Source organism: Mustela nivalis (assembly GCF_964662115.1).
Source record: "Mustela nivalis genome assembly, chromosome: 10".
NCBI classification, from domain to species: domain Eukaryota; kingdom Metazoa; phylum Chordata; class Mammalia; order Carnivora; family Mustelidae; genus Mustela; species Mustela nivalis.
Window position 1 is genome coordinate 3,710,274 of NC_139029.1, and position 14,502 is coordinate 3,724,775.

The 14,502-nt window shown below is 63.6% G+C and overlaps 1 long non-coding RNA gene across 1 annotated transcript; it reads left to right on the top strand.

Moving 5' to 3' along the window:
• The first annotated feature begins 41 nt into the window (after nucleotides 1–41).
• LOC309842545 lies at nucleotides 42–7,865 on the top strand. Its single transcript, XR_014299673.1, has 2 exons — nucleotides 42–295; nucleotides 3,383–7,865. It is a non-coding gene; the product is annotated as an uncharacterized lncRNA (long non-coding RNA).
• Nucleotides 7,866–14,502: the final 6,637 nt, after the last annotated feature.

Here is a 14,502-nt window from a genome sequence, read left to right on the forward strand (position 1 = left end):
CGCGGCCCGGCCCGCCCCCCGCCGCCCGCGCCCCGTGCCCCGCCCCCCGCGCCCGGGACCCGCAGACTCGCCCTCCGCGCCCTGCCGCGCGGAGTCCGCACCCTGCCTCGCGGGGCGACCCCCGGCGCCCTCAGCCTCCCACACACCTCGCATGGAAACACCCCGGGTGGTCGGGAGACGGTCTCCATCCCTGGGCACGCGGGGATAAAGGCGTTTTCGGCAACTTTGCTCTCGCCCCGGGTCCGAGAGGTACCTTGTAAGTGGGAACGGTGCCTCCCTGTAGGTCGGAGCGCAGGTCAGGACCGCTCTGTGGCCCCTCGTCTTCCTCCCCCAGCAGAGGACCCCCGTTTGGAAATGCTGTCGTGGTTGGGGGTGGGGCTGCATAGGTGGGAGTGGGCTTGGTAGCCGCGGCTGTTTGGTTGGTTCGCATTTTGAAAACTTTAGGGAAGTATAAGTATGTACAGAAAAGTGCAGCTGTCAGGAGTGCGTAACTCAGTAAATTTTCACAAAACCTCTTTTCACAAGATAACCAGCTCCCAGATCAAGAAGCAGAGCATCGCCAGGCCCCCTGCAGAAGCCCCCTCCTGGGGGCTGCCAGCCACTCCCACGAGGGGCAGAGACTTGCTGACCTCTAACCGCATCGATTAGTTATGCCTGGTCTTGTAGTTTATGTAAATGGCGTCACGCGGCAATCGGACAGCATTTTAATGGTTACAAAACACTTTGCACTGCAGAAATGGAGCCTGGGGAGGCGGCCAGGGCTCCCCCGAGGGACTGAGAGTGCTCCCAAGCCTGCCTAGACCCCATCCCATAGGCAGGTTACTGCCTGGAGGCCCTGGGTGGACCCCTCTCCAAAGGTTCCCTGCCCTTCCCCAGGGCTGCTCCCTCCACCCCCCACAACCCTCTCCCGCCCCTTGCAGGTGGCAGGTCTGCATGCAGTGGGGAGGGGGCTCTCCTTGAAGAGCATCTGCCCTGGGGGCTTAAATGGTGCCAAGCCTGTGGGGCTCAGGGAAGCAGTGGTCCAGCGGGCGTCTGTCTCCTGGTGCCTGTGGACCTGGGGCTTCTGAGGAGGGCTGCCTGCCTGCCTCAGGGCGCTCAGGCCAGTCCTGCCCAGCTCCGTTCACAGAAGCACAGGTTCCTGTTTCCCTGTCGGAAGCCCTAGGGGCCTCAATGGTCCAAGGGCAGTAAGGCCTGTCCCTGGAGCCAGTATGGCCTGTCCCTGGGGCCGGGGGGTCCCCAGAGCCCTGCCCAGTCTGCCTGAACGCCTGTAGTACCTCCTTTGTCGTCTGGGTTTCCCTGTGGACCTGACCCCTCACCTGTATTGGGAGTGCATTTCCAGACAAGGTCTGCTGCAGCTCCAGGTCCTTGGGCTCTCCCAACTCTGGGCATGGGGTCAGGTTCTCACACCCTTTGCCTCAAGACTTCTGGGTTCTCGCTCTAAATTCTGAGGGCTCCGGGCTATTTCCTCCACCACAGCGTTCTGGAGCTGCCTTCCCAGCTGTCTGTATCCTGCCATGAGAGCTCCAGGCCACAGCCTCTGCAGGGCCCGCTCCCTCTGCAGCAGCCATAGCGTTGTTGGCTTGTGGTTCCGGAGTCCCTTGTCCTGCTTCTTCCGGCAGCTGGGGTTCTACCTGGCTGGGCTCGCTGGCCTCGGACCCCCCAGTTCAGCTCCCTGGAGATGTTCAATCTGCTTTCGAGATCCCCTCTCTGGTCTGCTTGACCCTCACTCACCCGGGGTCTAGCTTTCTCTGTGCTAAAGCTGTAACTTTCTGGGGCCTGTGGGTGTGGCTCTTTCTCCTAGAGACTCCAGACACAGGAAGATCAGTGAGGGTCCCCTGAGAGGGAATTCTGGGGGCTGGGGTGGCTCAGGTTTGAGTACAGGTCCTCCCTGCCACGGGCCGTCATGATCTCTTCTCCAGGCAAGCGCCCCTCAGTTACAGCCTGTGGGAAGGGTGGGCCTGGTCCGGGGGAATGGTGTACCAGGTAACATGGTACCCTGGGCATAGATTATAGGGCCAGAGTTGGTCACCTGGCCCAGCCCATTCAATGAGATTTGCTCTCTTGAGAATTTGAATTGAGACAGGCAACACCTGTGGGGCCCTGCGATCATGGAAAGTCCGTCTGAGCCCACAGAGCCCCGTGATTGTTGAAGACCAAGAATGAAGGGATGCCAGAGCAGAGAAGGAGAGGGAACGTGGTTCTGTGACTGTGCGACAGCTCCTGGGGGCCCATCTCCACTGCCTGCCCTTGGCTTCCCCAGGGGTCCCCGCTCTCTGGTACCCGTCCGACTTGAGTCATCCTGAGTGGGTGTGTGCCTGCAAATCCCAAGGCCAACTTCAGACAGACCCGGAGCCCTGAACTTGTCCCCCATGCCCATGATGCCAGAGGCTGCCTCCCTATGGTCTGAGACAGGCCCTCCTAGCTCCTCCAGCTCCCCCCATTGTGGAAAGCCAAGGCCCCTGGGGCTGGCAGACAAGCCGACCGCCGGCGCCCCCCATCCCCACCCGGCTCCTGTCTTAGTCATGGGATGCTGCTCTTGCTTCTCTCCCAACACGATCTCTACCACAACTGGCCGACAGGGCGCCTGGGCAGAAGCCGGCCGGCACACATGTTTTGTTTGGCCAAGCACAGCGCTTCAAAAGAATTTGAATCGGTTGCCAACTTTGAAAAGTCAGATTTCACATAAAAATCCAGATTTCTGGCTTCCACGGACAAACCAGAGAAGGCAGGCAGCTCCGGACCCATATTCCGGATGGCTCCAGTTCCCAAGCTGTGTGTGCCCTTGGCGGCCCCCCACCCCACAGTCCCCACCATGGCCTGTCACCTCACCAGGAGGGAGCTGAGCTTCTACCCCAACCCAGCCCTCCCTGGGCCTGTTCCTCTACCCCCTGCCACATCCTCACCTCACAGCCTCCTAACATCCTACCCATTCTCCAAGGCCTCTCTGCCTCCCCATACCCAAATTCCAGAGGACTCTCTCCCTCCTTGATGCTGCTGTCCGGGGAGGGGATCCCACCGTCCTGTGCTCCCCACGCCACAGCTTAGGGAAGAGCATCTGGTACGCAGCTCTGGCCTGGTCAGGACTCTCTGCTTCCCAGACCTGGTCCAGCCCCCTGCAGTGTGATCTAACCCCAGGTGGCAGCCACGTCCCCTGGGGCTCCCGGGCACCTACAGTGAGGCTAGTCCAAACCCAGGTGTGCGGTGCGTGTGAGATACACCGATCCCAAACGCTTTGTGGGGGAAAAGAACGTAAAACCTCCATGACGGTTTTCCCTGTTGATGACGCGTGGGGGTGGGGATGTTTGGAATGCATTGCGTTGAAGGCAAAGGTTATTCAAATGCATTTCGTTGGCTGGTTTTTAATCTTTGTTTTGTTTTTTAGGTGGCTACTGGAGGTTTTAGTGGATAGCTCTGTTCTAATCGACGGAGAGGGAGGGGTCTTCATTTGCCAGGTGTACGAACGAGACTCAGAGGACTGGGGGACTTGCCTGAGGTGACGCAGGTGTGTGAGGGACAGCTCCAAGTCTGTGCTCCTAACCTTGGGGCAACACTGCCCCGGGGTGCCCCCACGGCACCGGACACACAGAATTCATCCTCCCCCCCCACCCCCGTTGTCAGGGAAGTGCCCCCCTTCTCTGCCGCCCACCCCCGCCCTGCCCTCCGCTGACACAGGGTACAAGAAACCACCTCTGTTTTCACTCCTCAGGAACCCCTCACTGCGAGCTCCCTTCAGTGAACGCTTCTGCCCTGAGGAGGCAGAGCCTCTCCTGCCCACCACCTCCCAAACCCAGGCCCGGCCACGCAAAGGCTGCCCCTCCCAGGAAGCAGCTGCGGCCTTAAATTCCCGCTTGCACGCAGACCCAGCCCTCCCAGGAGCCTGTCCTTGTTTGGGCAACCGCCACCAGCTGCGTACGGCCCCCCAACCAGGGTAGCCCATGGAAGGGGTCTGGCCCAAACCTGGCCTAGAGCCAGAGGGCATGGCCGGGACAAATGACTGCGGGCCCCAGGAGCCCCAGGAGCCGCTTGCCCCTCCCTACCCTGGACACTGGTCAGAGCACCACAGGTGGCCTGGGAAAGAAACGTGGTCCCCTTCCCAAAGCCCCATGAAACATCTTGGGGTGCAATGGCCAAGCGGGGACCCAGCTGGAGCAGGGAGCATGGACTGTGGCCTCGGATGCTGGCCCTGCCCGAGGCCCAGAACCATCCCTGGCATCCTCTTCCAGGGCCTGGAAACCCCAACCGCTACCCTGCCCGGCCCACACTCCTCAGGCTCTGTCCGAAGGGGTGGGAGGCACATTCAGAATTCCTTTCTGGGGCCAGAGAAACTATCTGGACAGAACATGCAGGCCTGGAGCCAGCCGGCCACTTCCTCTGGCTGGGGCTGCTATGGGCACCTGCCCGTTTGCCCACCACGTGCTTCCTCCCAAGGCTCCTTGGAGGACCTGAGAGTGACTGCGGACAAACAGGAGCCGGGCTGCCCAGGCGGGTTCGAGGTGCCCACCCAGGACGGTCCCTCTTCGTGTGCGAGGCCTGCCCCCGTCACTGGGCTGTCAGGCTCTCTACCCACCCTGCTGGGCCCGGGCCAGGGGACAGAGCCCACACAGACAGCTGCGTGCCGCTCCCCCACCCAGCGCGTCTCAGCTCCCTCCGATGCCTGCGCACGCGCTGCCAAGAACCCACTGTGTGCCAGGGCCTCGCTCCCAGCCAGGGTGCAGAGCCCCTGGGGACGCTGCGGGCAGGCCTTGTGTGGGGGTGGGAGGGGTGTATGTGGGCGCCCCCCCTCCGGAACCTGCTTCTAGTGTCAAGGGGACACCAAGAATCATCCCTGCCTCAAAGGGGAGGCCTGAAGATGCGTTTCTAAAGCCTGGGCACCCGGCAAGTCCCCTCTACACATTCGCTGTGGGGCCTCCAAGCTGGAAAAGGACGGTCAGAGCAGCGGGCGGCTGCGTCCTGGAGGCAGGGGCGACAGGGGAAGGCAGGGGGTGGGGGGCTCCACAGACTGTGCCCCAGAGCCATGCGGGCCGGTGAGGGCATCCCAGGCACAGGTCCCAGCAGCGGCCAAGCTGGGGCTCCTCGGATGACCCAGACCGAGAGCAAAGAGGGGGGGGGGGACGCAGTCCCTACGGGGCCTCCCTGGCTTGCGGCTGGGACAGTCGAAATGACCTCAGGCAAATCTCTGGTCCTGTGGGGACCTCTGCCACCTTCCCTGCCTCAGGGGTACAGGTGAAGCCGCATCAGCAGCCGGGACACCCACAGCCTCTCCCCTCGGCCACCCTCCCCCCAGCCCACCTTCTGGTTCCAGAACAGGGCCTGGCTGAAGGAAGAGCAGAACTTCCCCAGCAGCGGGCCGGCCAGCACACCGGCCAGCCCTGTGCCATTGTCCCTCCGCCGCTGCTCCACACCTTGCCCAGCAGCCCAGGCCCCTCCTTACGCCATTTTGTGGACTCAGTCGGCTGCACACACCTGAAGGTGCCCAGTGCTCCTGGGGTCCAGGTGGGCACTGTGCCTGCCCCTCCCCTCTAAGCAGCCACGTCTCCCCGTCCACTTTGTCTGGTGGGATTGGAAGCAGGAGGGACGCTGATGGCACCTGGGACATCTGTCGCTGATGCCTGCCCAGCGCTCCCCTTGCCCACTGGTGCAGGAACAGGTCCGAGAAGACCCACGCCGGGCTGGGAAGCTGCGCTCGGGAGAGGGGCCACGCCTCTGGGCCCATGGCCTGGGGAGGCCAGCGCCTGGGGCCCAAGATGAGGCAAAGAGCAGAGCAGAGGCCCAACCTTTGCAGGCCACACCGGACAGTCTGGGGTCGCCAGCCGGAGGCTGCGTGTTCTGCTGGACCTCCGATTAGCTGAGCTCTGATAACATCACGACGACAACGACAGCAGGCAAGGGTGCCCCGATCTGGGCCACACAGCGCTGGGAGTACTTACTCCACATGGGTCACCCCTCCGTCACCCCACGGCGCTCCTGACGTCATCACCCCATTTATAGGGTTCTCTTCACCTCTGACGTCTGAGAAGGGAAAGGGCCGCTTGGGCACCCGGACTCAGCGCCCCCCACCACCCGGACTCAGCACCCCCCACCACCTGTCCTGCCTCTTGAGACCCTCCGTCTTCTCTGTGCTGCTGGTCCTCATCCGTGTGGGGTAACAGGAGACATGACCCATGCCCTGGGGCCCTGGACGCAAACATTCCAGAAAGTTGCATCCCGCTACCTTGCCTTGATCTTGGAGGCAGAGGACAGACGGAGAGCCCAGGCTCGACGGCCAGCCCCGTCCCTGCTGTCCTCTGCTCCGGCTGCCCTGTCCCAAGCCCAGGCCGGGGGACCCACACTGCCGGGCCAGCCCTTGCCTCTCCTCTGGTCCCCAGGGTCCCCGGGCCCCTGTCCTCCACCAACAGCAGTGCTCAGAGGGGCCCCGGCCTCCACAGCACCACTGAGTACAGGACCAGCGGAAACACACGCAGGGTGAGGGGGTGGCCAGTGGCCCAGGCGTCGGAGCCTCGCGAAAGCCCTCCTGGGGAAGTGGGCCCGCACCTACCCCCGAGGTCCTCGATGATGTCCAGGCTGGAGCTCCAGGAGAAGCGCTCCACGGCCCCCAGCTCCAGCTCGGCCAGGGCGCCGGGCAGGGCCTCCAACTGGTAGGCGCCACGCTTCCTCCAGTAGAGAAACATGTTGAGGCCCGAAGGGGCCTCCCCGCCAGGCCTGTGCGTTCAGAGCCTGGGCGGCCCCGGGGACCCGGGTCCCCGAGGCCCGGACACAGCGGGTACAAGGGCTGTGGAGGTGCTGCAGGGACCCCAGGGCTGGCCTCAGGCCGGCAGGCACGGCCCTCCCCGGGGAGGGGAGCATTCTGGGAGCATCTGGGGGCCTTGGAGCTGACCAATGGCCGGGGCCCCGGCCCCACACAAAGCGCCTTTCTTCCCCTCCTACAGACATTTTACAAATTTCAACTTCCCGGCCCCCTCGGAGCCCCCACCAAGGGGATGGGCAGGCCGTCTGGGGACGGCTGAGGCCCGGAAAAGAGTGCAATTGTTCCGTGGTCTCTTTGCTAAGATAAATTTCCAGAGGAGAAAAATGTGCTGCCCCAGGAGCAATTCCAGCCCCCCACCCCTGAACTCGGACCCCAGCCCCAGCCCTCGCCGGGCCCCGGAGGATTTCTCAATGAGGAGTGGAAGCACCCATGGGGGTGCCATCAGAGGGCTCCCGGAGCTGTTCCAGCTGCCTGACTGGGTCCCCTCCCCAGGAAGCCCGAGGCACGTCCCAGCTCCACGAAGCAAAGGCCTGGAGGCGGTGTCCGGGGTTGAGGGGGCGGGAGCTGCTGGCCAAGCCAAGCCAGGAGCGAGGCCCAAAATCTGCCCTCGGGGCTCTCTCCAAAGGCCTCTCCCCTCCCCGGGCTGGCCACAGTTCACCAGGCTACCCGCCCACCCCTGTCGCCCTCCTGGGACTGGGTGTCTGTCCCCCGCACTAAGGGCAGCACAATGCACGGAGCTGGGGTCAGGCCAAACCCATGGAAGGAGGCTTCCGTGTCAGCACGAAGCTGTACCGCCCCTGCACAGCTGGGCTCAAGGGTGGGTGGGCCAAGGAGGTGGGGGGAGGCAGGGGGGCGTTAGGGGACACAGAGCCGCACACAAGGAGAACGGCGAGCAGGGTAAAAACCCAGCTACACAGCAGACCAATGTCCCCGGCCCATTCATTCGGAGCCTGTAAAACCTGCACATTGTCACCTGGGTCGAAAAGGGACATGGAAGCCTGTGGTCGCCCTCCTGAGAGACCTCTGCCCTCACTCCGGGAAAGCGGGGCCTGCTTGGTTCTCCCCACAGAGGTGGGATTAAAAGTCCACGGCCCAGAGGAGGAGACTGGGAATCAGTGAACAGAACTTGGATTTGAACCCACATGGGAGAGAAGTCAGGTGGTCAGAGCGCAGCATCTCGGAAATCCCGACCGGAGGCAGACGGCCAGCGTGCCGGGCCTCCTAGGCAGGAGCAGCCGAGCCAGGCCTCCCCGGTCTGAGCCTGCCATGGCTCCCCCGGCTGTCAGGGCTGCCAAGGAGGTGGCCTGCGCGGGGCAGGGGAGGGGGTGCCGAGCTGGGGCACAGCTGGCGGGCTCCCCACCCCAACCAGACGGCTGGCAACAGAGAGGCACAAGTCTCAGGCAGGGGGAGCTGGCGGCAGAGGCTCTGCTTTTGGGGGGGGGTCCCTCCAGGGCTGTGTCTGGTGAGAGGGTGGCAGGGGTGGCCGTCCAGGCGGTCTGCACACCCCCAGCTGAGGGTTGAGGTGCCAAGAGGCGGCTCCAGTAATTTAAGCCATATGCTTGCCTGCCTGCCCACCCTTCTCCCCCACCGGCAAGGGGCCAGCAACAGACAAACAGGGCCCCTTGGTCATCGATCACCGGCACCCACAAGGCCCCGGTGCACAGGAGGTGGGGGGGCACCCCAGCTCGGGCTGACGAGCAAGTGGCCTGCATCGGGTGTCAGATCAGGCTCAGGGGTGTGAAATGGTCTGTCCCCGGCTGCCACCACAGCAGAGGCCCGGGCTGCAGCGGGGGGGCTGATCCCAGAGCCCCCAGAGCCCCCAGACCCTTCTGCGTCCACGCCTGGCAGGGGCCACACTTGGTTATGGGTTCAGAAGCAGCCCTGCCTGTCAGGGGGTTGGATTTCTTCTTACCCTCAGCTCTCCGTGAGCTCAAGGAGTCCCCACTCCCCGCACGCCTCCCCTACAGAGGCCCCACCGGGGAGGGGGGCTGCTTGCGTTGGCCCCCGATGCTGCAGAGAGGTTGGGCCTCACTCTCCCGCTGTTCAGGACACATTCAGCCTCATCCTCCAGGTTTTCTCTGTCCCCAGATGTGTCCCCTGCTTCCCACCTCCCTGCCGTGGCTTCTGCCACTGAGCCCTGCTGCTGGGTGTCCTCTCTGGCGCCTATGGGGGAGTCGCACACTCCTCCTGTCCAGGCCAGAGGACCCCACCCCCAGCTTGCCTCCATCCTCCTGGAGCAGGGGTGCGTGAGGGAGCCCCAGGCTGGGGAGAGGGCCCCCAGAGTGCTCCCGGCGCTGCACCAGCCCCCACCTCTGAGAGGCAGCCGGTGTCCACGGCAGAGGTGGACACACCTGGGCCTTTGACTCAGTCTGGGGGGAACTTGGACAAGAGCCCGCTGCTTCTAAACGTGGGGGGGTTCACTGTCGCTTCTGAGACAGCTGGGACACATGCCACCATGTCCCTCCCCGGGCAGACAGGGAGTGATGGCAGCCGCCTTCACTGTGGGCTGATGGCCTGCTGAGCACTGTTCCTACACCACCGCCTTGAGCCCTCACAGCAGCCCCATGAGGCCGGTGCCACTGTCCCCACCACAGGGGTGGAGAAGCTGAGACCCAGGGCCTGTAACTTGCCCAGGACCCCACGGAGCTGGAGGGGGGCAGGTGGGAGACGGCGAAGCTGACGGCTGTCCTTTCACCTGCGGGCTGCCCGCCTGGCCCTCCGCAACGTGGTGACCGCATGGTGACCGCACGTTTCAGAGAGGCAGCCAAGGCCGGGGGGAGGGGGGCAGGGCAGTCTCCCGCTGGAAGCCTGTCCTCCCGCAGTTTGGGCCCTTGTCTCCTGCCTCAGCCTGCTGGAACCTCAGGACCTCTGGATGGGACAACCTGAGGACAGCCCAGAGACCAATGGCCCCCACTCCTCTCACGATGCCTCTTTGGGGCTGAGAGCCTTAGCCCCAGGCAGGGAGAACCCAGAGGTTTGCCCCTTGTCCCCACCACTGTGACCTCCTACTGGCCAGGGGTGGGCGCCAGGACAGGCAGAGGGATGGGGCACTGGTCCCAGGGCTGCTCCATCCAGTGCCTGGCCATGGCCTTGGGTGTGGGGAAGGGCTGAGCCCTCTGCAAACCACAGCTATTTCCTCGAGAGCGGAAGTGCCCTGTGAGGATCCAAGTGGGACCCCGAGAGGCTGAGTAAGGGGATCAAAGAGGAAGGGGGAGCAGGTGGCTTGAGCCAGGCGTTGGCCCTCCCTGGCCACCTCCCCGAAAGCCATGGCCGAGAGAGACCTTGGCCCTGGGGTCACCTTCTCTGCCTGAGCTAATGGAATTGGGGGGTCCCTGGGCCCTCTAGATGCCCCTCCCCCCCAGCCACCCTCGCTGACCCCTTTCCTACTGTGCCAGGCCCTGCCGCTCCCTGAGGGCAGCTCCCTAAGCGGGGAGGGCTGCCTCTGTCTTGCTAGCTGCGCCGCCCCAGGGACAGCACTTCCCGAGATTCCACATCTGTGCAATGGGTTAAGGAACGAGACCCCCGCTGTGTTGTCTCCATGAGATGTTGCCCACGTAGGGCTGAGCAAGGATTCTGGCACAGAGCCCCACAGGAATGAAAGCTTGGGGGGGCTTCCTACCTTCTGCCAATGGGCCCTGCCTCTCCCCCTCCCCAGGCAAGGTCCATTAATGATGCTCTGTGGTCCCAGAAGCCCCTCGGGAGCAGGGAACCACATCCCTTCTTCCTCCTCTGGCATCTGGGGAGGCCTGTCTGGACCCCGAGGGCAGGCCAGGAGTGCCAGCTGTGTGGGTTGGGGGAGGGGGCCAGGAACAGAGCTGGAGCTTCGGGGCCGGACGCGGAGCCAGCCCCCGAGCCGTCGTGAGAAGCGGCCTTGTGGGCTGTGTCATACGTAAGTGCTCTCAGGTTGGGCTACAGAGGCTGTTAGGAATGAGCCCGGCCAGGCAGCCAGAGGCCTGTTATATAACCCGGGGGGCGGGCACTAGCCACCTCCCAGCCCCCCAGCTTTCTGTCTCTGCCCCACCAGCCAGGCCTGAGACGAGTTGCATCCCACCAACCACATACTCCCCGACACCAGGCCTCCAGCTCCTAGTAAAGAGAAGAGTCTCCCTCCCTGCTGGGGGCCCAGGCTGTGGACCCTCCGGGACTGTTGCCTGGTGGTGGGGGTGGAGGGGTGGCGGCCGCAGGGTGGAATGGAAACCAGCCAGCTCCGGGCAGGGAGGCAGTACCCTCAGTCGGGCAGGCCGGCACCTGCAGGAGGGGTGAAAGAGCGGGGCCTGGCCTGGGTGGCACAGACCCTCCCCTGCAGAGTGAACCCTTCTGAGCTGGACCATGTGCACCTGAAGCCCCAGGCCTAGGCGGGCCGAGTACGTGGGAGCCGCTGGCGGACAGCTGGACCACAGCCACCTGGCCAGCTGCCAGCCTGGCCCCTAAGCCTCGACCGGGCCCCGGGCCCGGGCCCTCTCCCCAAACGCCTGGTCACAGCCCGCAGCTCAGCGGGATGCTGAACGCCGGCACATGCCGCCCTCGCCGGTGCCTGGACCACAGCACGAGAGAGGCCGTGCGGGCCCAGGAGAGCCCAGGAGAGGTTGGCAGAGCCGGGCACAGAGGCGGGCAGGACCTGCCTCGGGTTCCGGCTCATCCTCAGCCCCACTGTTCCCCTGCCAAGCCGCCGCCCCAGCGCAAGGATGTGAGGGCGTATGAGCCATGACCGTGCGGGCAGGGAGGCTGCGGCCGCGGAGGGAGGCTGCGCCCCTGTGGCCAGGGCCAGGGCGGCCTGTGCGGCTCTCGCTCAGGTGTTCGCCCACAGACCCTCCGAGGCAGAGGCTCCTGGTTGGCTGCAGACCCTCCCCCTCCTCTTTCTCGGGCCCCGGGCTGGGGTTGCGGGAGGGACACGAGGGACGGGCCAGGGCAGGTGCCCGCTCGGCTCTGGACAAGGGCCTGTGAGTAGAGCTCCCGGACTCGGCCCAGTGATCTTGTCGTGCTGTTACCGTCGCCCCCATTCTATAGAGCGAGAAGCTGAGGCTCGGCAGGGGGCCTGACCGGTCCAGGATGGATGGGGCATGTCACCTGTTTCCCCACCACGCTTCGTGCCACTCATGGCTCCCTCCGCGGCCAAGACGTTCAAGCTCCACATGTGGCCAGCGTCCAGTGAACGGCCCCTCCTGCCCCTTGCGGCTCCGTGTCCTGAGCCACACCACGGGCACCCGTCTGAGGTGACTTGAGTCCTGAGGCCCTTCCTTCCCCAGATGCATCCCTGCCTCGGGACTCTGGGAGGACTTAAGGGCCTGGACAGGCCTCCCTGTCCTTTGAGCCCACTGGCCCAGGCCTCAAAGGAGGCGGGTCCCTCCCTTGGCTCCCAAGTGTCGGGGAGACAGACAACAGGCTCCTCAGACCCAGGCGGCTCCCCAGAGGCGATGGGGTGGGAGGTCTGGTCACTGTCCAGCATCGGGCCCAACCGCTATCACCCACTTGTCTGTCCACTGCTGCCTGGGGACAAGCACAGCCTGGGGTGGGCTGGCCAGGGACCGGCTGCCCACGCCGTTTTAAGCTTGGCACCTGGAGTGCTCTGGCCTGGCTCAGGCTACCGCCGCTCCCTGGGGCCCCCCTGCTCACCATCGCTCCCCCGCTGTCGGAGGTCCCAGCCCCTGCAGCTACAGGTCCCCGAGGGCAAGTTGCATCGCCTCGATGGGCCACAATCCCCTCAGCCCTGAGGAGGGGAATTCTCGGCACTATCTCAGGGGGTCACTGTGGGCATCGGGGGAGTTAATGCGGGAGAGTGGCCTTCACGCTCAGGCTCTGTTAGGGTAGGGTCTCCGTGGACGGTGGCTTCCAGTCACAGCGAGAACACTGCTCCCACCCCCTGTGGGGCAAGGCTCCCCCCGCTCCCGGACTTGGCCGCTCAGACCCCCCATGCTGGTTCCCCGCTGGGTCGACAGTGCTGTTCCCCAGCTGCTGGGCCGCCTTCTGGTCCTGCCTCGGGGGCACGTGATCGCACTGGTACAGGGGAGTCTGGGCTACATCTAGACTGGGAGCCCCTGGAAGAAACCACTGGCTTCATTCTCCCCCAGACGGAGGGCCCAGGCCCGGCCTGGCCCAGAGCAGGTGCAGGCACTTAGATCAGTTCACAGTCCACCATCCCTTGCTGGGGCTAACGCAGAAATGCCTCAAAGCTTGGCCCATCAGGGCTTCAGCTCATCCTCAAAGGTCAAGGTGGCAGGGCTCCCTGGCCTCCAATGAGGACCCCCGCTCAGAGGATGGCCTGCAGGCTTGGGACACCCAGCCTGGGGTCAGATCTGGCCACCCCCTGGGAGAAGCGGAGACCCTGCTGGACCCGGGAGCTCTGGCAGCCGGGGTGCCAGGGATCGCCCAGCCTGGGCAGGGGGCAGAGGAGGAACTGGACGCCTGAATTAGCCAGGCCGTCTGTGGCCCTGGCAGTATGGCCACATTCCAGTCTCACTGCCGGCTGCTGGCCACCGCAGACTTCTAAACCTGGCCAGACAGACTGAGAGGCTGGGCTTTCTCAAGGGCCAAGTCTGTCCAAGGAACAAAGTCTTCTGGGCCAGGTTCCCAACCACAGAAAAGACCCGGCCAGACTTCCAGGATAGCTGGGATTTCAGAAATATCCATTGTTGAAACACCGATCCCAATGGTTAGAAACGATCATTACTGCCCCCTTGGACATCCCCAGCAGAGATCCGGGCTGCCTTGGACAGGCCTTGTCTCCTATTTGGCCCATTGAGGCCAAGGATGTCTCCTCTCCCCAAGCCCAGGATGCTGGGCCAGCCTGTAAGCCCGGCCTATAGAGGCGATTTCTGGGCTGGGTAACTGCTGGGCCTTAGGCTGTCTTGGCTTCGTAGCAGATGCTGTAGCTCGAGAGCCTTCCATGTAGGCCTGGAGATGTTCTGCCTGGGTCCTGTTCATGCGTATCTCAAGAAATGTAAAGAGGGGCGCCTGGGTGGCTCAGTGGGTTGAAGCCTCTGCCTTCGGCTCAGGTCATGATCCCAGGGTCCTGGGATCGAGCCCCATGTCGGGCTCTCTGCTTGGCGGGGAGCCTGCTTCCCTTCCTCTCTCTCTGCCTGCCCCTCTGCCTGCTTGTGATCTCTGCCTGTCAAATGAATAAATAAAATCTTAAAAAAAAAAAAAAAAGAAATGTAAAGCAGGTAACGGAGAGAGGGGGAGAGAGCGCGCGCGTGTGCACACGAGCCTTATTTCACATTCTCCCTCCCTGAGGAAGGTGACTTTGAGCCGAGATTGGCTCGACCGGAGCAAGCTAGACGTGCAGACATTGGAGAAGAGCGTCTCTGGCTGAGAAGACTGCAAGCCAAGGGCCCTAAGGGTTCGAGCAAAAATGGTTCAAGCAGGCTCCACCTCGGCTCCAGACTGAGAGGATTCCCAGCACTTTCCATGTTAAGCCAGGATGAGTGTGTCTCGCCAGCAAGGGAGCCTCAAAAGCCTAGCAAGACCCATGGCCAGAGCCAGGTAAGCGAGAGGGAGGATTAGGTCCCGTGAAGACCTACGAGGACTTCGCCTTTTATTCTGAGTGAGACGGAAGCCACGGGAGCGGTTGCTGTTGTTAGGATTATTTATTTATTTATCTTAGAGGGAGACAGAGAGTGTGAGCAGGGGGAGGTGCAGAGGGGGGGAGAGAGAGAGAGAGAATCCCAAGCAGACTCCATGCCAAGTCCCACTCGGGACTCAATCTCACAACCCTGAGATCATGACTTGAGCCCAAATCAAGAGTCAGACGCTCCACCAAA